Source organism: Nannospalax galili, unplaced genomic scaffold (assembly GCF_000622305.1).
Source record: "Nannospalax galili isolate Female #2095 unplaced genomic scaffold, S.galili_v1.0 scaffold113, whole genome shotgun sequence".
NCBI lineage: Eukaryota > Metazoa > Chordata > Mammalia > Rodentia > Spalacidae > Nannospalax > Nannospalax galili.
This window is the reverse complement of record NW_008335444.1, coordinates 1,984,466-2,012,102: the sequence shown is the minus strand read 5'-3', so window position 1 is coordinate 2,012,102 and position 27,637 is coordinate 1,984,466.

The window sequence follows — 27,637 nt, the reverse complement described above, 5'->3', positions numbered from 1 at the left end:
TAGCAAAATTAAAATAGTAAGCTGACTGACTACAACATAAATTTAATCTAAACCAAATCAGTTAAACATAGAATAGACCCTTTTCCCCACTATAGGTAAGATGTGAACTTAAATGATAAAGTGTTTCTGGAGTCAACTTCTTGAGTATACTAAGGGATGATGGTATATAATTTATATATGTGTGATTGTGTGTGGTGTGTGTGTGTGTTTGCACACACGTCAGTATTGATGATAATATAGTATCAAATTTGAGATGTTGTTTCAAATATCTCACATGTGGCTGAAACATTGTAAAATATTGAAGTATTATAAAATGCAGGACTATTCATCACAACCTGCAATATGAAGTTCAAGCATGCTTTATTTAATTGTGTTTCATTTTGTGACACTACATAGATACTGCGTTTTTGAAAACTGAAAGGTATAGAAATCTTATGTAGGGAAAGACCATATGTGCTGTTTTTTCCAAGGTCTCAGAAAAATTGCTAACATTTAAGCAATAAATACGTATAAACTAGGTCCATACATTGATTCTTTAGACATAATGCTATTGCACACTTAGCAGATGACAGCATAGTATAAATGTAACTGATTATTTTATATTAACTTGATTGCAGGCAGGGGTCCTCAGTCAAACTTGCTGTAAGACTGAGGTGTGTATCTCTGGTGTATATGCCTCACTCTTGTGCACGACTGAGCCATCAGGAAAACCAGTGACTTTGTGACCCTGTACCTGGTATAATTTCCTTAGTTACTTAAAGATATAGCTCTCTACTCTGTGACTTCCCTCACCCAAAGTCTGGTTAGTACCAAAAATTTCACTTACACTCTCTTTTTTTTTTCTTCTATTTACTATTTTTTTCTTTTTTGGCTTTTTGAGACAGGGTCTCCCTGTAGCCCCAGCTGTCCTGGGACTCTGCCTCTACCTCCCAAGTGCTGGGATTAAAGGTGTGTGCCACCACACCTGGCATATGCCCTCAATCCAACAACTTTTAAATTTTTTACTTTTTATCCCTTTACTTGTTCATTTAATGAAAGCCAAAACTTTGCAAGAAACTACCAATAAAACATTTGTAATATAATTACTTAGAAATTCTACTTGAAGATGTTAATTTGAGCAGTTACTGGGAACTAAATTCTTGCTGTGTTAGGTATTTGATCATAGCAATAAGAAAAGTAACTAAATGGGGCTGGAGAGATGGCTCCATGGTTAAGAGAAATGGCTGTTCTTGCAGACCTGGGTTCAATTCCCAGCATCCACATGATGACTAACAACCATCTGTAACTCCAGTTCCAGGGAATTCAACACTCTCTTCTGATCTCTAAGGGCATTGTGAAACACAGGTGCACTTACACACATTCAGGCAATATACTCATACACATAAAAATACTAAATAAAATATTAGAAAAAAAGTATCTAATACAGGATGTGTATCATGGATTTCTGCTGTGATGAATTACCAAGAATTAATGCCATTACATTTCAAAGACAGGCTCTGTAAAGTACATTGTTGGTGCAATAAAACATTTTCCTAGCCTGAGCTAGGAAATCACCACTTCTAATTTACTTTTAGTAACTTTCTTTATCCTATATTGCTAATTTTTAAATTTCATTATGTTTAATACTTATAAGAAGTATTAGAATGGTAAATATTAAATTATCGGTACATTTTTTAGAGAAATGAAGAAAATTAGGTTTCCAGATAGTCAATTTTAGAAGGTCATAACATCTGAAGTGGTAGAACAGGGGTTTGAGAAGCAAAAATTTTATATTTAAATGATGATTTTCTTCTTTTTGAGACAGGGTCTCCCTATAGTCCCAGCTGGCCTAGAACTCCCTATGCAGACCAGGCTGGACTAGATCTCACAGAGATCCACCTGTCTCACTCTCCCATGTGCTGAGATTAAAGGCATGTGCCACCATGTCTGGCTAAATGTCTATGGCTTTATTATTCTAAATTCTCTTTGAAATTTACTAAGCTGTGAATATTTCATATGTGGCTTCTAAAGTCCTTATTTTCTCCTAGGTTTATATTGATCCTGTGAAAAAATTTGAAAAACATAATTACTTAGTAATATTTTTTTGTGTGTAAGAATGCAAGCATTTGAAAGTAATCTCAAATAGTAAAGCCCTAACAGACTACTTGCACCTTTTCACACAGTGATTAATTCTAAGCCAGGGATGGTGGCACAGGATGGAACCCCAGCACTTGGGAGGCTGAGGCAAGAGGTTACAAGTTTGAGGCTAGCTTACTTTGCATAGTAAGTTCCAGGCCAGCCTGGGCTAAATAGGGAGCCCTTATCTGAAAAAAATAAAGCAAATGAAGAGAAAAAACATCATTAGCTTTATCAACTTAATTATAAGTTGAATGTGATAAGTTGTGTCTTTCATGTCAGTGTTGCGAATGGAAGAAATCAAGAGACCAACAGTGTTTATGGGGCAGAGTAAAGAACATAAAACGACAGAAGCAACATATAGAAGCTCAAAAGAATAGAAAGGCAAAGATCTCAAATGACTGAAGTGAGGCAGTTAAGAAACCAGGCTGTGTGAGCCCTGGACTGTCTAGCCTTAGCATTCCCAGTCCCAGCACTGTCCTGTAAATGGAGTAGGGGATAGCTCTTTCCACACACGCCCCCCACCAATGTTAAAAAGCCAATCAAGAACCTAGGCCATCTATGTGTGCTTTAATTGATAAACAAAATTATCTCCCTCCGTGTCACTTCTATAGCAGAGAACAGGACCATTTGTGGACACGCATTAAAATAAGAGGGGATGGAGGAGGCATGAATGTGGGTGGAGGGTCGAAATTGGATTAAGAACTTTTGTATGAAATCACAAAAGAACAAATTTTTTAAAAAACATAAAAAAGAAGTATCTAAATGTTGCTAAGTCAACTTGGGAGTCTTGTGTGCTGAGTGAGACAAATGCCTTTTCTAAGAAATTAAGGAGTCAGGGGTTGGGGATATGAATGGCTCAGTGATTAAGAGCACTGGCTGTGCTTGCAGAGGACCGGGAATCGGTTTCCAGCACCCACATAGTGGGTAGCAACCATCCATAATACATAAAATAAAAATAATAAATAAAATATTTTTAAAAAAGAAATGAAGAAGTCCTATAGTAATTCTAGTGAATAGTTTGCAGTGGCACAATTAATGGAAGAGAAAATCCTGTGTCCTGTGACTCTTCTTTCTCTCTCTCCCTCTTTCTGTCTCTCCTTTGCTCTACTCCTGTCTCCTGCTCTCTCTCTAGGATGTTTCCCCATACCCACGCCTTTATGGAACATAAAGAACACCCTACGACTCACAGTGCCTGGCGTGATGCGGATACTCCAAATGCTGCCCCACTTTTCTCCGTTGACTGTTCCCCCACCCCCTTTTTATCCCTCTGACTGTTTCGAGTGTTGACTTAAGAAATGAGGGCTTATTTTGTGTATCTACATTGAAGATTATTTTTTAAATTATAGTTCTGACATGTCTTAAAAAAAGAGACACCTGGGAAATTATCACCTTACATTCACCAGCAGTATATGTGCCGGTGAATAATAAGGGAGAAATTCGGCAGCTAATCAGCTGTTAGGCAGGAGAACAGGTGACTGCCTTCCTGCTTCACCGGGAGGAAAATCCCTGTTCACAACCTGAAAAATCATGATTACATACAGTATCAAAGAAAGCTCGAAATCCAAGTGTGTTGAGTCCTGCAGTTCCTTCTAGCCAATCCAAATCAAAATAATCATTTTACCATCATTTTTCTGTCTCACAGAAAGAAAAAACTTGAAAAGCTGTGCTGGGTTAAACAACATTTAGTCTATAACATAAATAGCTTCAACATTATCAGTAGTAACAGAAATGTTCACATGTGCTTATTTTTGAAGGCACCATGCTGGTGAACTAACATTAGATAGTGATTTCCCATAAACATTTCAGTTATAGAAAAACAAATTCAAACTATAAAGGCAGTAAAACAGTAAACACCCAACGGTCCTTCCTTTGTTAACTTTACACCCAGACACGTACATTTATGTGATGTACATTATTCTTGCACTGCATTTCACATTACAGCTAAGAAATCATGAAATGACAGTGGAACACTGTATTACCAATACATAATAGCAATTTAAAAGATTTTTAAATATTTTCAAATATCTTTCAATGACATGAACAAATGTTTAAAAGGTTAAAATCCTTTCCTCCCTCCCTCCCTACTTCCCTCCCTCCTTTCTCTTTCTCACTATATAGCCCAAACTGGCCTCAAACTTGCAATTCTCCCACCTCACTTTCCCTAGTGCTGGATTACAGATGTGTGCCACCATGCCCATAAAAATGCTTCTTTTGTCGGGGGGGGGGGAGGGATGATTCTTTTAAAAATTAATTTACAGATTAGAAAAAGCTTTTCCAGAATCTACACATACATTAAAACAAATAGAATCACTATAAATTTAAAAATAACTGAAGTAGATTTAAAAAATATACTAGACAGAAAAAACAGAAGCTAAAAAACTCTTTGGTGGAAATGGAAGCATTTTTATGAGGTTCAATTTGGTGATGCCCTGGAAATGAAAACAAAAGCAGAGACAAAGAAAGACAGGTGAGGGAACTGGAGAGATGACTCAGTGGTTAAAAGCATGGGCTGTTCTTGCAGAAGACCAGGGTTTGAATCCCAGAACCCACATGGCAGCTAACAACCACCTATAGCTCCATTTCCAGGGGATCCAATGCCCTCTTCTGTCCACTGCAGGCATTGCACGACATGGGTGCACTTACATGCATGCAGGCAATACACTTATACACATAAAATAAAAATAAATTAATTAAAATTAAAAAGAAAGGTGAAATGGTCCTGATGAAAAGACACTATCAAGGTTGTAAAAAGATAACCTACAAAGCAGGAGAGGAAATGTACAAAATATATATCTTATAAGGGATTAATCCTCATAATACATAAAGCTCCTACAACTCAGCATTAAACAGCCCAGTTCAAAAGTGGACACAGGAGCTAAGCAGACACCTTCACCAGGAAGATATAGAAATGACCAGCGAGATGCTGGAAAGATGCCCATCGTCACTGGTCCTTATGAGAGCACCAAGAGGAAGGCAGCAAGAGCCCTTTCCACACCCACTCAGAGGCTAGCTAGCACCAACGGGTGGAAACGAGGTACTGCTGACGAGGTGGTGGAGAACTGCCAAGTGCTGTGCTGCTGATAGGAATGTGAAAAAGTGCAGCTGTTGAGGAAAACAGCTTGGCAATTTCTCAGGGTGTTAAAAATAAAACTAACAGATGATCCAGCCATTTCACTTCTAGGTGTGTTAAAGAACCAAAAGCAAAGACTCAGAGTCGCAGCCTATCACAGGAGCATTAACCACAGCAGCCAGAGGAGGGGCAACCCAATGGCCATCAACAGATGAATGATAGGCGGACTGTGCTGTGTACACAGGATTGATGTTCAGTCTTACACGGGGTTAAAATCTGTGTGCCTGTGGCTCTGTCTGTGTGGGGGTGGTGCATGTGTGTATATGTGTGATATATGTGTGCACGTGAAGATATACTTACCTGTGTATTCTCCACCTTGCTCCCCTGAGACAGAGTCATTCACTGAACCTGGAACTCACTGTTTTTTCATCAAAGCTGACTGACCACCAAGCTTCTGTGATTCTCCTGTCTCCATCTCCCACGCACCATGAGACTTATAGCCATGCCCAGCTTTTTTACACATGTGCTGGGGATATGAACTCTGGCCCTCAGGTTTGTATAGCAAGCACTCTTACCCACTGAGCCCGCTCCTCATTGCCAGGAATTCACATTCTAATACATACTATAATGTGTGTGAACACTGAAGGCATTGAGTGAGATAGGATAGACACAAAAAGAAAATTTGCAGATGTGTGAGACAGCAAGTGGGACAGATGCTCTCTGGATTATGGTGGAGGGGGTGGAGGGTTATTGTTGTAAGGTACAGAATTTCTATTTAGAAGATTGATGGTGTTCTGGAAACTCATAGTGGAAATGGTCACACAGCATTGTAAAATGTACTTAATGCCGGTGAATCATTTACTTGAAGGTTGGTTAAGATGCTAAACTGTAATTGTATTAGTCAGTGTGCTGTAGAACAGGACTGTAGAATGAATAGCTATGAAAAGAGGATTTATTATGTTGGCTTTCACAATATGGTCTGAGTAGTGCAACAATGGATCAATGTGGAGATACACTTTGGTTGAAACGTTGGACTTTCCAAAGAACATTTTGGGAACTTGTAGTTCTCTCTCACCTTACAGCCTGTGCCTTTAGTGATTCCTGCTGCTGTATGAGCTGCTCTTTCTCCTAGTCTCTTCATAGCTACCTTTTCTCTATGTTTGGAACAGGCTTTCCCCTGTCTTACAAGTAGTCTATGTTAGACACCCAGTCACTATCATATCATCATGCTTTAATTTTCTTATTGCTATCTGGTATATTTTTCTGATCATGCTCAGAGTGGTTCCACCAGAATAAGAACTGGCCTTTTCTAATGTGCTGCCCCCTTATAAGCACATTATATGACATAATGTGAGTCACAGATTTACACAGACATATAGCAGGAAATAAATAATCATTTATGTCTTCAATAGATCTATCCAAACTCATCAGGTTATTCATGAAAGCAGAATGGCAATTCATTCATCTGATGAGAATTAAATTATCAAAGAGGATAGAACTATTTGAACCAATATGATCAGTGTTTTCATTTCCATTTATCAGCTTAGCATAAGAGTTCGTTTAGAATTAAAAATAAGTCTGTTAATCTTAAAGAGAAATAATCACAAAGAATGGGCTAATCCTGAATACCTGTTTCTCTAAGAAAAATGAGACACAATGAAATTCAGAAGCCCCTGTGAGCAAGCAATGTATAGTGAGCAGAGGAAGAGCCAGCACAGCACTGTTGACCTGTTGACATGGCAGGTAAGGGCGTTGTCACAGCAGCAGTGATCTTGCCAGCCTCAAATGGCTCAAGATTTCTTTGCTTAATTTATAAAAAAGTCTTAATTTAAATTCAAGATGTATTAAATTTTATTTGCAGAGTCCTGTATGTAGCACTTCATATATATTTTCTCATATAAGATGCACCAAAATCTGACTTTCACATGCTTCTTTTACTGATGTTTCCCATAGGAAACAGATGTCCCCCCAAGATAACACACAGGGGAAGACTTCAGTGAGCCTGTTTCCAGAGGCCTAGGCTAGCTCAGGGAAGCAGGAAAGGAGAGGGAGACACCCAGTGACCGGTAACAACAAATGTGTGTGTGGTTGCTGAGGAAAGGATGAGAGGAAGAAGTTGTTATTGGAGGCCAGTGGGAACTGGAAACACGGAGGACCAGAGGACAAGCCACAGGACAGGAGCTCCATGGATGCTCAGGAAGCGCATAGCACATGGAGACATGGAGCCAGAATGAGGAGTGTGATGGCTCTGGAGGCAGCTCCATCTCCTGCTTTTTATCCCTCCTTCCTCCTGGTGCCCTCCACAAACTGAGCCTTCCGTAAGCCTGCGGGCAGAGGAGCTTGAAAGACAGCTTGCTGAAGTTGTCATTTTCTTCCTAAGCTACGAGCAGCACAAAAAATGGTGGTCAACAGACTGCAGTGGGGCTGTGTGGCAAATAGCTAGTAATTTTTATTGAACACAAAGGAAAACTGTTGATAAGAGAAATAAATGGCTTGCTTGAAATCACAAAACAAAGTACAGTTGGGATGCAAAGCTAGCCACCAACATGGCCTTCTGAAACCTGCCTGTGATGCTGTGTCCTTGTGGTCCCTGGAAGACACCAAGCTTCCATTCTCTCTGTACGTCTTTAATGATGCTGGGATCACTAGTGAAGTAGACTGCAAATTAGTGCATCTCTCAACTCACCTGAGAAGCTTCTTTTTTGCAGCACATGGTAATTTACTTTAAGTTAAGCTTTAAAAGAAGCTCAACTGATCAAGATGGAGCGACTAGAATGTCAGCCCCAAATGGGTCTCCCATATCACATCCTACCTTTCAAAGCTCAGGGGTCACTGCAGAAGAGGGGGCAGAGAAATTGTAAGAGCTAGAGGAGGTAGAATATTAGGAAAGAATGTTGTCTGGACATTACAAGGAGGTTGCTCATATGAGCACACAGCACTTATGATAGCGTGCACAAGACCTATGAAAGCCCAAGCCAGACAAAAATCCAGTGTGGGAGTAGGAGGGAGATGGGCAAGAAGCCCCAGCCCTAGCTGAGGAACTCTCAGCAACTGATAGCTGTGGGAGATGGAGAGTCAATTTTCTCGACCAGACTCCAAGGGATAGACCCATACCCCAAAGCATTTGGGAAACACAGATTAGATTTAATAGGCCTTTAACAATAAAGGAAAAGTAATAATAGAGGACATGAAGTCTGAGAGACAGAGTACTAGAATGGAGATGTAGAGGGGGTGTTTGAATACTTCAAAAATATACATACTATATGAAATTCTTGATGAATCAACAAAATTATTTTTAAAAACAATATAGTGAAAAATAATTAGAAAATGTACTCTCCAGAGACACTAGTCTTTGACATTTTATGAGCATTTTGAGATACTTCTAGGCATATAGATACATGCATATAATTTTACATTCGAATATCATGCCATGGTTCCTATACAGGCTTTCAAATGGCTTAATGCGAATCTTTTGTGTCAATGCACCATCTTTATTTAATCTTATTAGTACCTCAAACATAACAGTATTCTTCCAGTGAGCTATGCCCCCAACCTCAACACATGCTATCACAGTGCTGGGCTGCAACAGCTTTTTAATTTAATTAATTTAATTTAATAATTTAGTTTAGTTTAGTTTAGTTTTGTATTGTTTTATTTTATTTACGTGTATGAATGTATTGCCTGCATGTATGTAAGTGCACCCATGTTGGGCAGTGCCTGTGGAGGTCAGAAGAGAGTGTCAGATCCCCTGGAACTGGGTTACAGGTGGTTTTGAGCGGCCATGTAGGTGCTAGGAACCAAACCTGGGTCCTCTACAAGAGCAACTAATGCTCTTAACTGCTGATCCTGCTCTCTAGCCCCCAGCTTTTTAAAATTCTGCATTATATTAGCCAATTTTATTTATGAAAACTTAGGTTACTTTCATCTTCTTTGCCACCACTATAAATAATACAATATACATTTTTATGCCTTTTCTATGTTTTTGTGTTTATCACATTAAATTTTATCAAATTAAATTTGTAGAAACGTGACTGTTGGTCTTTCCTACCCTTTATATTTTGTAATGCATTGCTGAAATTATATATAGATATATAGATATAGATATATATAATGTATATAATGTGCACCTTTGCTAAAAATGCATTTGATGAGTGGATAGTTAAACCATGTATGCTTATTTAAATTTTTCTTGCTTTGAGTATAATTAGGTTGAACAACTCTTATAGCAATATGCTAGGGTCATGTCATATTAATATATTACCTCTTTTTTATTATGTGTGTGTTTGTGTGTGTGTATGTGTGTGTGTGTGTGTGTGTGTGTGTGTGCATGCAGATGCCATGTCTTGTGTGTGGAGGTCAGAGAATAACTTCAGTGAGTTATTTCTCTCCTTTCACCTTGAGATCCGGGATGGAATTCGGGTGTCCTGCTTGCTCAGAGGTCTGCTTTTACCCACGGAGCTCCCACACCAGCCCTAGCTCTTTCTTGATACCATTGTCTTTTCAGCCTGTAGAAGTTCTTGGCACATTCTGGATGTAAGTTGCTGGTTAAATACAGAAATTGCTATGCTTTCCTGTTTTCTCTCAATTATTTTTATTTGCCGGAATTTCTTAACTTTAATAAAGTAAAATTTGTTAATTTATTTTAAATTTCCCCATTTGAGAAATATTTGGGTCCCACTTAAGAAATATTTACTTCACTCCAAATTTCTAAAAAGTGTTTTCCTGTTTTTTTTTTTCACACCATTTCTGTTTGCTTTATGATCCATCTTGTAGTGAAGCTGGTGGTGCCCTCACCAAGTACTGTTTTTCCAGGCACAGGCATCAGTCCATCTCCAGCTGCTCTATGAGTTGCTAATCTCTCAAAGACTTCCTTGACAATTTATACTCCTTCCCTAGAGCCATGGTAACAGCATAAACCGACTGACCTAGGTGTGTAAGGTTACTGAGCACCTTCACGCAAGGATAGGCAGCATGGTGGTGATGCCACCTACACTCAATAAACGTTACCCATCCGTCAGATCATGGCTGGTGCTTCTCCAGATGGTGGCTTTGCTCAGCTCTTTACTCCCCTGTACTGTAATCACCATCATGTGCTTATCCTGAGAAAATTCTGCAACTAGATCTCAGGTAATGAACTGTGGCCACTGCTTCCAGAAATCTTCCCTGAGACACAGGACAGATTCATTTTTGTGTTCAGTGCAAAGTAAGAGTTAAAGTGGATGTTTCTGCTTGTGTATGGATAGCCAATTACTCCAGCATGATTTAGTTTAAAGAATGTCCTCTTCCCTCTGAATTTCCATAGATACTTAGCACCTGCCCTGTGAGGATGAGTGCAGGGACTCCGTTCTGCTCTTCAACACTTGGGCCATGCACTGACTGTCTTCACTGGTACCACTTAAAGTGAGTCCTGAGGTCAGGCAGTGTTAAATTCTTTGCCCGTGTTCACCTTCTACAAAACTGACCTGGCTCTTCCAGGTTCATCTGTATGACAGAGTCAGCTTATTCATTCCAAGGCAAAATCTCTGGGGGGTGGAAGTGGCCTTAAGTGGTAGCCTCAAAATTATGTCCACATCCAGATGCTTAGAATCTACAAAGGTTTTGTCAGAAGTGATTAATTTAGTATCTTGAGAAGAGATCATCCTGGGGTTTCCTGATGATCCTTAAATCAAATGGTGAGGATCCTTATAAGATCCACACACACAACACAAAGATGGCAAAGACATGAGAGATGTGACCACAAGCCAAGGAATGCTGACAATCACCAAAAGTCAAGAGGTTAGAAACACAATCCTGCCCTAACCTACAGGAGGAGGGCAGCAATAGGAAAGCTGTAGAATACTTGAAAAAAATCTGCTTTGAAAAATCTGTTTTGTCCATTCACTTCATTGCAGGAATTAGGTGCAGCAATCATAAAAACAAAAACAATTCTAGTTGAGTTTACTCTCCTTTTCTATTGCTCAACTCAGGAAAAGTTGACATTTTACAATATTGTTTTCTGAGTCCTGGGCATGGTATATCTACATTTTTTTTTAAATTTCTTTCAGCCATGCTTGGTGCTTTTCAGTATACATAAGAACTTACATCCTACGTTTCTGGTTGACTGTGTACTGTTTTTATCTCTTCCTTTCCATTTTCTCTGTTGTTTGTTTTCTAGCTTCTTTAAGAAAGTACTTACTGATTCCCAATTATTCTTTTCTTTCTATATATACATTTACATCTGTGAATCTTCCTTAAAGGGTTATTTCAGCTATGTCCTATACATTTTGACCTGCATGCTCTCTGTATCAAACAGGTTAAATACATTTAATTTTTATTGTGATATCATATTCATTATTATTTGGAAATGTGCTCTATAGTTTCTATCCACATTGAGATTTTCTACTTAACTGTTTTGCTTGACTTAAATTTTGATTTTTAAGTTAATTTCATGTGTCAGAACATACATTAGGTGCATCTGGTCTTTTAAAATCTAATCCAAGCTGCATATTATCCACATTTGATCTATTATTTTCAGTGTTGCATTGTGCACTGAGCATAGTTACACTAAGTTTAAAATGAATTCCCTAATTTATTATGATCTTCCTTAAATTAGAATTTTAGCTCTTTTTCAAGGTCATAAGAAATTTGAGCATTTATCTCCATTTATCACCACCTTTTTCATTGTGCAATAGTCTAGCTCTCCAGGTGCTACAAACCCGGAGCATACTGACTCTTCTGGTTTTAAACCTCATCATCTTTCCTGCGTCTCCCAGGTTCACATTCCAGTTCTCCGTCTTTCCTCTGTGCTCATGATGATCTCATTTCAGGCCTGGAAGTCATCTGTTCTTACGGTGATTCTGGCCTTCACCCTTCAGTTCTTTTGTAATGGTGAGGCTGCTCTGAAAAGAAGTTTAGGCTGCCTCATTTTCTGAAGGATATACTAAGGAATTGAGATTGTAACTTTAGACACTTCAGAAATTGCTGCATTGTTTCCTAGGTCCCATTAATTTTCTAAAATCAGCCACCATTTGGGAAGAGGAAGAGACTAGTGGGGACAAAGTAAGGGAGGTGTGAGCATGAGCAAGCACATCACACAGAGATGAAAATTTCATGATGCAACTATTGTTCTTGTACAATCAACATACACTAATTTTTCTAAAAAAGAGAAAAAGCATGGAACTTGCTGTTGTTATTTTGCAGAAGGATCATGCTGTCAAATTACCTTCTAAATATCTGTGTTCATAACCATAGTCTGAGACTACTCTCAGCCTTTGTCAGAGAATCTTCTATTTGCTGTGGGCAGCTGTCAATGCAGAGACATATAATTGGTCAAAGTGCTGAGTATAAGTGACTGTGAGTACTCAGCCCTGAATGGGATATCTATTTAAACTCCTCCCACTCTGGGGCTCAGAAGAGGAGGTAGAAAGAAAATGAGCCAAAGGATGGGGAAGAACGCTGTGAAATGCTGATTCTGGACACGCCATGGCTACCATACTCCTGAACTCACAGCAGCTGTGTTACTATACAAGACCTGTATAACATCAAGCCAGCTAAACTTACAGCATGGGTTGGGGAGGGGCTCTCATGACCCCACCTAACTGAGGGGCTATTAAAGTTGATAGCTGCTGGGGGAGGGAGAAACATTATTCTTTGGGGTGTGGCCACTGGTAGATGGCTCATGCTCCAGTGGATGACCTTCTACACATGGACATATGGACAGCACAGCCTGGATTTGATGGGTTTTATTTACAAAAGAAGGAAAGAGAGAAGACATGAAGTTGGGAGGGAGAAGTACACTGTGGGATCTAGGAGTAGATGGAGGAGAGAAATTGGGGTGGATATGATCATATTTCATTAAATACACATTTAACATTCTTACGGAATAATTTTTTAAAGAAGTTTTTCAAAAGAAAAAGTCATAAGATTTTACATTACATATTCAAGCCTGAAAATATTGTTCTGAATGCTTTTAGGATCCTGTCTTTGTTTTCCATTTTAGCGTGTTGATTTTGATGTATGTTGATATTTTAAGTTTTTCCAATCATCAGTGTTTTCTGGATGTTCTGAGTATATGGATCAGTATTTCCATTACTTTGAAAACATGTTCTTAGCCATTTCGCCCTCTGAATCCTGGGTTTGCCATCATTCCACTCCTCCCACTGCTCTCTGGCCTCTTCCCCTCTCATTACTTTTTGCCTTACTTTGGATAAACTTTTACCTATCTTCTTATATCTTGAGATTTTTGTTCTAGACCAGCTGTAGTTTTTAAGGAATCATGGACTTCAGGTTATAATTTCCCACAGAATTTTTTTCCCATTTCTTCTGCTGTACATCTCCACTTGATCTACATTGGTCATAAACTGAAACTTTGTTTGTCTCTATTCCTAAGGTCTGAGGATGGAAGATCTCAGAAGAACCACTGGGACATAAATGCCAACTTCCAGCTCCCATTGTATGTGTGAAAGAATAAGGAAAATGGAGGTGTATCACACAGAAGTATAGTCTACAGTTCTGCATCAATAATGTCTAGCATCAAGTTTTATACATACTTATAATAAGATGTGTGCAAAATATTTAAAACAACCTGGCATGAAGTAAATTCCCAAGAAATGAGAACTTTCCAGGCTGGTGAGATGGCTCAGCTAGTAAAGGTGCTTCCTGCTAAGTCTGATGACCTGAGTTTGATGCCTGGAACCCACATGGTGGAAGGAGAGAACTGAGTCCCACAAGTTGTCTTCTGACATCCACATGTGTACCCTGGCATACACATGTGCATGTCACACACACACACACACACACACACACACACACACACAGAAATAAAATTTGAAGTAAATAAATGTTTAAAAAGAAACCTTTCATTATCATTAATTGTGGATAATGTTCTTTGACTACTGTTATTTTAATGATAATCCCTTCAGAAAGCTGTATTGCGCATCACCATGTTTGTTTCCATGCTGGGCAAGCCTGCTGCCATTTTTCTTTTGGGATAGCTCCCTCCTACTATGAAAGGAGATTATTCTTCCGGCAGGCTTGAGATGTTAAACAATTCTTTTCTTAAATCATTTCCAGACTTCCTTACATTCACAAAAAACATCTCTTAGAAACTTGCAAGATAATTGGCAAAGTAACCAAAAGGTTATCCTAAAGATTTTGCGGTTGTTAGTGTTTTAATACATTTCTTTTCTACAGAGGCATTGAAGTGTATTTTAGAATTATCCAAGTTGGCACTCAGAATAGACTGATGAATGTTTGAACTTTGGATTGGGTCCAGATCTTTTGAAACAGTTTTGAGCACGGAGGGAAGAGGTATGGTGTGCGATAAGATGTTTAGGTCCAGAAACATCTCACATACATGGTCTCTTCCTCTGCTCCCTTCTACCTTTGCTCTTACATAGATAAAATAAGAAACATAATGGCATCTCATTTTGCCATTGGTTTCTCAGAATAAAATGTATTTAATGACTTTAAAGTTTGCAAATTATACAAAATTCTTTATGTTAAAGTCAACATAATCATTTGAAGGTATTATCTTCACTTCATGAATTTCCATATAAGGTGTTCGGGCCAATTCTCTTAAGTTTAATTACACTGGGAAAACTGATGTATGTACGCTAACTAAGAAAATGTCCCTGGATTACTGGTGGGCCTCACTTTGGCCATCTTTCCTTCCACTGGCCTGGCCTTAAGAATAAAGAAAGAATAAACCCCGCACGTAGCACATTGCTTTTGCTATCCAAACTTGAGTGGCTAGACATTTTTTCTCTTTTAATATTTATTTTACATTAAAAATTATTTTGTGTGTGCATATATATGTGCATGTGTGCATGTGTACACACCATGGTGTAAATGTGGAGATGAGAGGACAACTTTTGGAAGTTGGTTTTCTCCTTCTACTATGTGGGTTTCAGGGTCCAAATAGGCTTGGTAGCAAGCACCCGTACCTGCTGAGCCATCTCACTGTCCTTTTTTCTTTTTTCTTTTTTTCTTTGAATATCAACATTATAGCCATGAAAGTTTTGGATTCAGCTCTGACTTCTCTGTTATGTTCTTACAGGTATTCCCTGTCCTACATGACATATCTTTTCACCACCTTTCTCTGTGGCCATGCTGTAAGAGGCTTGGTATGCATTTTACAGGAGAGATACCAGTATGATACTACCTGTTTACTAAGGAGTGTTAGCTTATTTACAAATACTTCTATTCTGCTGAGTGAAAAATGAGAGTCTGGTCGCTCACCGAATTGTGTGCTTTTTTCTTTATTGCTATTTGGACCATACATACAATACTAAGACTCATGCTCAGTGTGATTTTCTTGGGGACCATCACACTGCAAGTTTTTACTTTTAGGGGATACTGAACTAAAATTGAAGTTTAGCTTGGGCAAAAAGAAATCATTTTTTTTAATATTGTGCTTTTAGCTTGAATAAGAAAATCAGTGATGAAAGCCTTTCAAATTCTTTTTGAAACTTTCTGAAGGCATTTCAGTGACATTCTTTGTGACTATGCATAAGGATGGTAGGTTTAAGTGACCCCTTCAACAACTTTTGATTAGTTCAAAACCATTTATTTTTTTAGATTTTTTACCAATAGTATTTCATGTACTAAAAGTGAAGAGTTGGCTTAATAGAAATTTCGATGTAAAAAGACAAAATATTTCTGAAGTCACAGGATCTAAACATGCCTCACAGGCACAACAGAAATGCCACAGCATGAACTCTCAAGTTTTAAAGGAAGGACCATGTGTCATATGTCAGAATTTTCACTATATAATCAATTATCCATAATTCTTATTCAGAAGCACAGAAAGCTCTGGTTCCCAGCTTGAGACCAGGATCTCTGAAGTGTAGGAAGTCACATTCCTGCAAAGATCGCAGGATTTGGTCTGGTCAGAGTCTCCTCTTTCAGGTTTCCAATGAGTCTATTCAAGACACTCAAGTAACAAAGGGATTTTTCACTTGTAGATAATGGGCCAGATACAGCGACCCCCACCCTGTGGCCTTTCCATTATGCTTCTTTCTTGAGGCTGTTCATTCTGTTTTCTTTTTTCCATGGTTGTGTTTTTTGGCATATAAAATAGCAGTTTTGAACATTCTTTGTGATGGGTAATCCTATTAGCTTGGAAAAATGATTTTCCTGAAATTTGGAAAGCAGGATAATTTGCTTCATGCCTCTTTCCACGTATGCCTTTATTTGGCCACAATGCGTGTTTTAATTGCCATAACATAAGAAAGGCCCTATGTCTTTTTAAAATCATGTCCCTTCATTCTAACTTTGGAAGCCTAATTAGTCCAGATTGTATTCAAATGCTTTGTTTTTGACGCTTTTGTCATAGAAGACTTAGAACATGCTGCTTCTCCTGGTAGGTCACAGCCTAAAGAGGCCTGACCCAGGGGATCGAATGTCTGACCTGGCCTGACCCCAACCTCTACTTAAAATCAAGTCTTTACTTTTATTTTAAAACGGAGGTATATTTTCCACGTATCTTCCCCCTGTGCCCGAGCTGCTTAGAAGCACCCATGGTATTCATTCATCTGAGACCTCGGGGTGGGAAAGGATGTTTTCCAATCTTCTCAGTTTGGAGAAGAGAGTCTGGGCTTGATTTACTCATGTTTATTTAGTAAAAACTATATTGTCAAGGAATTTCATGTAAGAGAAAATTCATTCGAAATGCATAATTAGGTAATATGATATTTTTTTTCCACCCCACACGAGATGCACTTAATTATTTTTAAATAAATCCCCATATTTAATTGAAAATCATTTCTGGTTATGCCTTGGCAATTAGATGAGACAGAATATGTGAAGATCTATATTGTTTAAGTTACAATTGGAAGAACATTTAAAGCAATGTCAGTTTTCTGTTGGAAACTCAGGAGGTGGCACGACCTCCTTCAATTCTACTGCTATTAATCATGCCCTGGTTTTGTGTACTCTCTTCTGAGGCAAATGATCAATACCCTCAATTTCAGTGTTGCTTTTGTTGCCTGCCTCTGTGATTCTCTTTTGCTCTGTTTGTGTGGTTGTTACAGTAAATTTAATTTATGACTGTGTAGGGCAATGTATCCTGTGGGTCATATCCTGTAATCTTTCATGTGGAGAATTCCCATGGAGTTCTGTGAGATTTGATGGCAGACGCCTTTGTTTCTGCTTTAAACGTCTTTACTTTTGGGGAGGTGGAGGACTTGCATCCCTCATTACAATGCATGAGCTTTTGTTCTTCTGTGGCATAGCTGCAGTACAGCTCTGTGTACTTGCTGAAGACTCTCAGAGGTGTCTTCTAACTTGAAAGTTAATCATTTATATTTTGAAACTCAAACCTATAGTACCCCACAATCTCAACTGTCCCCATCCTCTGCCTCTGGTCACCACAGTTACAGAAGAGGTCTCAATTTTTGTCTGGTTGTCATATATCACCAATAGTGATATCTAATGCAAGGATCTCCATAAAAATACAGCTTTAAGTTTTTTTTAAAGGAAGGCACATTGTTGTATTAACATTTTCAAATCTAACTGTTGGAAACACAGTCAAGATAAGTTGTTTGTGGACAAACATACTTCTTCAACCTTTGACATTTTGCCTGTGCTAATTAAATCACACGTAGAAGCAAAATCACTAAGGATATCCTTGAAAATAAAACTTAGTTACTAAAAAGGAATAAATATGGTCTTTACCTTTAGTTATCCTGTGTTAAGTGACATAAGGAAAATGTGAATTTGAAAGGACTGAAGTGCTTCAAAATTGCAAAATGCTCCAGTTTTTGAGGCCCACAGGCTCTTAACCGTGTGCAGGAAAATTTAAAATTATTCAAGCTCTTCATGTTTCCCAGGGTGTGTCACTTCAGACATCATTAGGGTTCCAGGAATGTGTGATGTTGAACTTTAAATGCTGAAAATGTGGAAATGTTCCTTAAAAACAAATTTAAAAACTCCTTTCACTTGTGTTCTGACAACCAAGCGTGTGTAGACACTGAGGAATACATGCATGAAAATTGTTTGAGTGTTTTAATTTTAAGTGATTCCGAGTCAGTCTTCGATCACTCTGTAACTGTTCAATAGTTAGAACTACCTGTTCAAGAAATGATAGGAGGGGCTGGAGAGATGGTTCATCAGTTAGGAGCACTGGCTGCTCTTGTAGAGGACCCAGGCTCGATTCCCAGCACCCATATGGTGGCTAACAACCATCTGTAGCTCTTGTTCCAGGGCATCTGATACCTTCTTCTGACCTCTGTGGATAGTGCACAACACTGGTGCACTTACACACATGAAGACAAAAGAATCATACACATAAAATAAAAATAATAAATAAAATATTTTTTTTAAAGCGTAGGAGCTGGGTGTGGGTGTGCACACGTCTTTAGTCCCAGTGCTCCAGAGGCAGAGGCAGGCGGATCTCTGTGAGATTAGGCCAGCCTGATTTACATAATGAGACCTTGTCTCAAAAAGACCCAAAAAAAACCCCAAAAACAAAACAGTGAGGGAGAGCGAGAGGGAGGGAGAGAGAGAGGGAGAGAGAGAGAGAGAGAGAGAGAGAGAGAGAGAGAGAGAGAGAGAGAAAGAAAAAAAAAAACAAACAGAGAGAGGGAAAGAGAGTCAGGTGGGCTGGAGGGAAAGAGAGAGAGAGAGAGAGAGAGAGAGAGAGAGAGAGAGAGAGTAGGAAAAATGAATTACCACTGAGGGGAAAAGGGTTAGAAGGCCAGGAATTCAAGCATTTCTCAAAGATATTTTCAGAGTGACAATTTGGAATACAGAAAAGACATCAAAGAATAAAGTTCAACTAAGCATTTTGTTAAGGCTTTCCTCATGTTAATTTCATACTACAGAGTTAGGGAAGGATGCTCAAGTGCCCTGTAGACGGACTCTCCCTTTAGTGGTCCATACATGCTATTACTGATGCCTTTGGAGGTCTTATGACTTATCAGCTCAAGGATGAAAGCAGATTTTACCCTGCACACCAGACCCCTTCACCTACCAGGAGCCTGGGGTGCTTTGCTAAGGAGGATCAGGAGCTATGCTGGGTCTCCTCAGCAGTAAGGAGGACCCCAGTGTTAAGTACTTGGAATCATGTATCTGCTTCCTGCTCTTTCTCTAGATAGGACTTAGACTTCAAGGTACTGTTCAGAAAGTATTCTGTAGTTATCCAAAAGTAGTTAAAGTTCTCGGGATTGCAGACTTTGGTCTTTCTGCAGTACTCTGTATGAAGACAGCTTAAAATAAATTATGATGTAGGTAATATGTAACAATTTTGTGTTCATTTGTTTTGCTTTCCACGTATATCAGTGTTGTTGGCTTCTTGGTCTACTGTCCATCCCTTCTTGCTTCAGCATTAGGAAGAGCAGTTCCCCTCCCTGGAGTGTACCGGCCTCTTCTGTTTCATGAAGGCTGAGTGACCACCCGAGTTGTGAATTTCCAGTAACCGAAGATCTGGCCAATACTCTCCTGTCGTCCGGTACTGAAGTGTCAGACTGAAACATGTGGGTAATAGTCACAATTCCTGAGCAAAGCACAGCTGCTCAGTATTCCGAGAAAAGTCCCCAGACAAGTGTTGGAATTTCTGAGTCCTTGTCCCACAATAGCAGGTGATTGGTTGTTTCAGACTGCAGTGAAGTTATCAGTTCTTTCTGAATGATCCCTGTCAAAAAGCTGGTGCTGGTAATCACTTTGGCTGAAATAAGAGTTTTAGTCCCTAAATTTAAAAAACAAAAACAAAAACTGATGACCAGTAGAAAGAACATAACCTGGAAGGGTTGATGGACTTGAATCTAAGCTTCCTCATGCCTGCCTTGTTTTTATAAAGTTTATGTGTTGCTTTGAGTCTCTAAGCCTATGTGAAATGATGATGGTAATGCCAACTCGCAGGCTTCTGGTGAAGGGTAGACATGGCACTGTGCATAAACTCATTAACAGAGTTACAGTCTAAAATTTGTGTTCTCTCAGAATTTTTATTTTGAAACCCCTACAGATTAGCACTGAGGAATGAGGACTTCCGGAGGCGATGAAGGTGGAGCCCTCATGGATAAATGAGTTTAGCACCTTTATGAGGACCAAAATAAGAAGGGACTTTTCTTTTCACCTGTAGTGATACAAGAAGTCATCCAGCCACAAACCAGGAAGCCAGCCTTCACCGACTCCACTTATGCCTACTCCAGGACAGTGAAAAATACAATTCTGGTCTTAAAGCAACCAGAATTGGGTCATTTGTCTTAGCAGCTTGAACTAACTAAAGACACATACTAGGAGATGTTTGGTAATTATTTATCAACTTTCATCTCTTCAATGAAAATAATTTTAGCTTTACCCTATATGTACAGTTATTAGTGAGAAGCCCAGAAACGTGGATGGGGTTAGGTGGAGAACGGTTTCAAATGATGGGAAATGAACACTGAATGTCATTCAGGCAGTGACGAAAAGTCATGTAGACCTCTGAATAACGAGTGACAAAATGGACACAGTTATTGTAGACAGGACCCTGCAGGTGTGAGTGGCAGCGGCAGGCACAGAATGAGACAGGGGGTGAGGGCTCATTTGAGAAAGTCATTTACCAGGTAAAAGTAGGAGAAGAAAAATAACCATAATAACCGTGGCTTTGTATATTCTAGCAGCTGGATCCTGCATCCCAGACAAATTATTTCAAACTTTCAGTCTGAGTAGAAGATGCCATCTCGTTTCAAGAACTCAAACTCTGCAACACAGGGGAGTTTAACCCGATCGGCTTTCACCTTTAGCTTTTTAATTCTACATGCAGTAACTTTCCCTTGTGATATGTTACGTGGGCCATTTTTCAGGTTGAGGTGTTGATTGACATAATCGCAGTCACTAGCTGCAGGAACTGGACACAGAGCCACCAGAATTAGAAAGACACAGCATAAAGTGACTTTGCAAAACCAAGAAGAGCCGAAAGTGTAGTCACTGCGATCCGAGCACCGTGGCCAGTGCTCAGGACACTGAATACCCACTTTGTCATCGTCCCAGAGCCGATGGCAGTCTCAGACCTGACCTCAAGGTGTAAATCAGTGGTGCTCAGACTTTGAGATTTCATGGTCCAGACAGGAAAAGAAAAAGAAAGAAAGAAAGAAAGAAAGAAAGAAAGAAAGAAAGAAAGAAAGAAAGAGATTTAAATACCAAATAGAAATTAAAAAAAAAACAACTTTCCGTCTCTTATTAACATTATTTCATGCAAGGAGAATAAATTTGATGTTCCAAAGAGAAACAATGGAACTAATCTTAGAACAAAGAAGCATCTTTTACAATTAGTGTTCAGCCTTTCTTAAGGATTGTGTGGAACACTATGTGCTGGGGCTTGAGCCTCAGTGTGGCCAATGGGAAGTAGCAGCACTTTGGGGAGGAAGAGCACTCTGGGAGTTGATTAGGTTCCTGCAGATTCATCCTTGGGCAGAATTCATGTAGTCATAGGAATATGCATTCGTTCCCACATGAAACAGTTGTTATAAAGGAGCCTGGTTCCTAAATCTCCCTGGCTTCTTACCTGACCATGTGACCTCTTCTAAATGGAATCTTGCCCTGTAATTCTGTCAACTATGAGGATGTCACCAGAGCCAAGCAGAGGCCAGCACCATACTGTGTAATACCACTTTTCACTCAGTTCGTCAATAGTCTTACAGATGACTCATATCCAAAGATAATCAAGTTGGGACCTACTGAATTCACTACAATCTACTTAGGCCTACATATATGATGTGAGCAATTTTTTGATAAGAATATGTGTAACTTAAGAATTTTGTATCTTACATCAGCTTATAATGCCTGACTTACACATCAGGTGCTGGAAAAGTATTTGTTGCATGACTGATGGACGTATGGCCCAGATAGTCAGCGACTGATCAGTCTTCATTGTACATTACCTGGGTATGATCAGTGGCTCTGAGTACCTGGGGTAGGAAGTTACTCTTCCCCAAATCCATAAAATATAGGAAAATTGTGAAAGGTTACATCTCTCAGCTCTTGGTTCTTAAATCACAATTTACTAGTACTAATTCAGAAAACTAAAACAGTTCAAGTGAATGAAGTGTGAGCTTTATTTTCAACTTCACAGAGAGAGAAAGAGAGAGAGCAAGAGAGAGAGAGAGAGAGAGAGAGAGAGAGAGAGAGAGAGAGAGGAAAGAAAGGGGGATATTTTCTCTCCATACAATCAAACTGCCCTCATCCAAGCCAGGGAAGTCTGATACCCACTTCTCAGCATACCTGCAGCTCTCAGCACTTTTAACCATACCCTTCAGGCCAGCACTTCTCTCCCTCCTCCCTATCTGCCTTTTCTCTCTTCTCTTATCTTCCTATGATCCCTCAGAGCCCACCGTTGTGCAGAGAGCATAGTGTACCTCACCATTCTCTAACACCTCAAGAACACAGATGTTTCTATGTTATCTACAGAGGATAGATGTACTGCAGAGACTACCTCAGATTGGAAAGATGAAATTGTTCATGCCACAAAATCAAACCTAAGTTCCATGCCCCCTTGTTAGGCTGTATTGAGATGGATTTTAAAAAACTTTAGGATTCTTTTTTTTTTAGATAACTATTTATACAAAAGGGGTAATTTGCCAAATTATTGTGTTCAAAATCCAGTAATTTTTACCTGCTTTACATTGGTACTAAATAACCAGTTTCCCCTTGATCTCTGAAAACGCCACACCTGACTTTGCCCAACTTCTTCACTGTACAAACCTCTGCTAGGCGATTGGAAGCAAAGAGGTAAGAACAAAACAGATGTTTACACTTGGGCTGGACCTTGGGAAATACATAGACATTTAGTCCTCAGCATCATTCTGCCTCAGATCGGAAGAAACTGAAGCAAGTGCGGTGCCACATGTGCGCTGATTTGCTTCTCAGCACTCCATGGTGTCTGCAAAACATCAAGCATGGAACTGCTGAGAGATTTTGACGTGGGTTTGAAAGGACAGAAAAGAGGCGACTAGTTCAGTTCCTACAGAACAGACCTGGCTGAGATTTCCTCTTTTCTCTTTTTCATTTCTTGCCTTTTTCCTCTGTCGTGTTGCTGATGTTTTAGTGTGTGTCTGCTTATTATAAGAAGGGAGACCAGAAAATTACACTTTCTTTATATAACTTCTGATAAATATGTTTAAAAACAATCCTTTGCTTTTAGGATTTATTAGGAACTGTGTGCATATCAATGTATCAAGATGATTTCATGGTTGTATTAAACAATGAACTTCTCAGAAAGAAGCCATCTCCAAAGAGCACAAAGTTCATTCCAGTCTGAAGCACACGTTCTACATCCCATATGTATAGACAAGCTGGGACAGACCATTCTTTGTTGTGAGTCTGGTTGTCCTGTGTATTGGGAAACCTTTAGCAGCATCCCAGTCCTCTACCTACTAAAGACAAGTGGCTGCTCCAGAGATAAGACAGGGCAGCATTTCACCAGACATTGACAGATATCCTTGCTTGAGAACCAAGAATAGAAAGCAGTAGCAATTTGCATTTCAGAAGATTAATATTTATATAAGTCAATGTAGCTGTGAGTCAGAATATCTGTATCTTTGACCTTGAACTTACTATAGAAAAACAGCCACCTCTTTCCTCCCTCCCTACATCCCTCCTTCCCTCCCTCCCTCCCTCCCACCTTCCTTCCTTCCTTCCTCCCTCCTTCCTTCCCTCCCTCCCTCCTTCCTTCCCTCCTCCCTTCCCTCTTTCCCTCCTTCCCTCTCTTCCTTCCTTCCTCTTGGTGCTGGGACTCTACTCAGGGCTTTGTGCACACTAAGTCATGCTGTACCACACCGCCATCATGACACTCACGCACTCATTCCTAACGCCTAGTCTGATATTTCAACACCCTTACAGTCTCCTCTCTCATTGGTATACTCTCTGTATTGTCACAAAACTAATCTTCCAGACACACTTGGAACTGTTTATTCCAAAGAATTAGATGGTAAGTAGCCAACACAATCAATTCACTTACTGTTACGTTCACCTAAGTCAATGTCAAATAATTCAGTTCAGGTAATTTGCAATAATACTCAGGCTGGGTAAGAGTATGACATAATGCACATCAACATATTTGGCTATGGTCATAGTAAATTAGGACATTGATTTAATAATGACTGAGTGCTAGGATTAAAGGTATGCACCACCATGCCTGACTAGAGACACAAACTCGATTTGAAACCCTCCACTTGTAAGATCTAGATTTATGATTTATCTTGGCTAATAAGGACTCAGAGATGTGCCACTCAGACTCCTTTAGGGGGAGATTTGCTGCTCAGCAAGGGTCTGCATGCAGCCTCCATTTGTCAGTGTCTTCAGAGTCTACTTTAGGTGTAGAAAGCCTGAGGGGATGGAGATGGGAACTCTGGCTACCTGAATTGCAGACAGGAGAGTAAGCTAGAAAGGCCTGGTTCATCAGTCAAACCTGAGCCTTGTGATGTACAGTGGGAGCACGCCAAGTGTGTCTGAAGATTTCTCTCCCTGTAACTGGTGTTTGTAATAAACATCATATACCCCAATCTACCCTCTTGGCATCCGCTTCTAGAGAACCCAACTGTGACAGCTGTACCACCCTCATAAATGATAATGTAGAAACAGCAACTTCAGGCACCTCTCAGATGACCTTCTTTAGTATATCTTCAGTCCAGAATTCGGAACTTCTGCCTAGCTGCCTTTATGTAGAGATGAGTCTTAGAAACCTTTGCTACAGCGCTGTCCCTACAATTAGCTGCCCATTTATAGATATTGAAAGTCATTTACATTTTTGGCCACCAATAGTAGTGCTGAAGTGATTTGCAGAGTATTACAGTTTCCCACAGCCATTCACACTTCACCACAATCTAATGCTTGCGTTCCTGCTCAGTCACTTTGCACGTTCTTTAAGTCCTTTACTAACTATATGGAATATTTTATATTAACTGGGACCAATCTTTATTTTGTAAAGGAAATGTGTGCTTTTTCCTTGAAAACACAGAGGCAGGTGAATAAAAGCCTTTATCAAGGTTTTCTCTCCCTGTAACTGGTGTTTGTAATCTTAGAATTGAGATAATTGGATAGGCAGATGCTCTTGAGGTCAGTGAAGGAAAAAGGTAAAGAGACTGAGAAGGCAAAGTAGTCCCATCAATGGGATCAGTGAGGATCGAAAGCTGAGAGAAAAAGAAGAGCCTCCTATAAAATGCGTTGTAAAAGCTTTACAGTGTCCATGCATAGAATTCTAAATACCTGAACACCTCAGTCGGTTAGTGGACTAAAGAAATTGTCATTACGGTGGGAAAAGTAGTTCCATTATGTTTCTGTATTCTTAAACTTTCACACTTTTTAGAAACAAAAACATATCTTCAAGGTACTAGTTTTACCAATAAAAGTAATTCAGCAGCTCATGATAAAATTAAGCTACTGCGGAGATTCATTCACAGGGGGGAGTCATCACTGTTAGTTTTTACTGATATTATTCTGTGTTGAGAAAGAACACTTGGGAATAAAGAGCACTTAGCTTGTACAAGTGAGATGGGAGACAAAAGATTCCTGCTGTCTCTCTTAGCTCCAAAGATTATGAACCTATTTGTGTGAGGTTTTAAGACCTTCCGTCTCACAATTTGTGTCATAAGTATCAAAGCTTACCACCAACACTAGAGGGATTTATTTGAAAGAAAAACTATGCCTCATGAACACTTGGTTAGGCTAAACTGTGCCCCAAGATGGAGTCACTACTGATCAGCAACATGGCAATCACAACCTGGTGGGCAGTATTCCAGGAAACAGAAACGAAACCATCCTAGTGTCTCAGAAACCATCTGAATGTTGTTTAAACAATGCACCCTAATCATAACAGCAATTTTTCATCCAGCCAGCAGAAGAACTGAAAAACACCTAACTGAATCCCCCTACCGAGGGCCTGCTACTGACTCACCTTCCTTCTACAGTCTCACCTCCCCCTACCCACAAAAGAAAAAAATCCTACAAAATGCAGACTGCTATGACGAAAAAACGCTGCTCCCTTTTTCCCATGGGTGCAGTCCAGCAGCTCGTAGATCCCAGTAAATTTCTTATTTTCTCCCTCAGAGTGGTATCTAGTGATCCTCGTCTTTTCACAAACTCACACTCTTCAACTTCTGCATATAGTTATACATGAGAAATCAACTAAAGCAAGAATCCAAGTTGTTTTCCAGTGATTATGTCACAAAGGGTTATCTTTGTTGAATAAATATTTGGGTACACAGAAGAGTTATGAATTACTTTTACCTCAGTATTTATAGTTGGGCATGTGAGTTAGCTATGTATATATTTATTAGTTTCTTATTATTAATAAGGTGAAATAATTTTATTTTCTGCCTTATCATCTGATTCTGCTATGCTGCCTGGAGTTAGCATTACTTATCTCCTCATTCCACAGTTTAGCTTGTCCAAAGCACACAGACAATAGAAGAACTTGAGGATCAAGTAAACGATTGGAAAGATGCACAGATCTAGAGGAAGAACAGAAGTAAAAGCATATTTTACTGAGATAAGAATAGAATGTAAGTTTCATTAGGTAGAGATGAACAGGTCTAATGCTGTGTCAGGGGTACAAGCAGTGTCCAGCACATAATCAATAATTACTGAATTCATTCATCAACCTAAACTGATTCATGATGCTTTAATGAGTGTGAATGAAGCATTCTATTTTGCCTGTCTATCCCTAACACTCACCAGTACAATGGAAATACAGTACTGTGCTGTAAGGATGATTCTCCATGGATACAAGTTTTCCAGGAAATAAAGAAAAAAGACCATGATAGCAGACAAACCATTTGGAAACTCAGTTTCTAGTTGGAGAGTAGAAATCTCTTATGTTCGGCTATTCTATTTTGCATGTGAAACTCATTCTTAGATCTCATCTTTCTACTTACATGTGCTTAATCTGTAGGAGAGTGAAACACAGATTATAAAACTATTCAATAAAGTGGTTTGATTTTTTCCCTTTTATTTGAAAGACATTTTAATTGAGGAATTAATAAGTAGCTTAAAATATGAGGAAGACCACAGTGAACCAAGAACTCTTGCAAAACTGGACCTGAGAAACACTAAGCACAGTGTGTGCTGAGCAGGGTTTCGTTGATGGTTAAGAGGATTTTTCCACTAAGAGAAGTCTGTTTGCAGTCAGGTGATGGCTCCTACAAATAGCCTAGATTACAGGGCTTCAGAAATCTGTTTCATGAGATTTTTATATAAAGGTTTTAATTAAATATATTCAGGGAACTTCGTGTAATCTTGAGCCAAAAACCAAAGTCAGAAAATATGTCTAGTTTTCCAATGACTTTGAAGGAATTAGTTATGGTAGACAGTTTAAGAGTAAGGAAGCCTTTTTTATTTCCTTTCAAAGACATGTTTTGCTCTATATAAGAACTACCACGAAACCAAAATGAAAGGCTTATTCATTATGGCTGAAAATACTGATTATATCTCAGACAAAATGACACAGACATGGTCTTTTTCTCCACACAAAGCAGGCTGTGATATATATATATA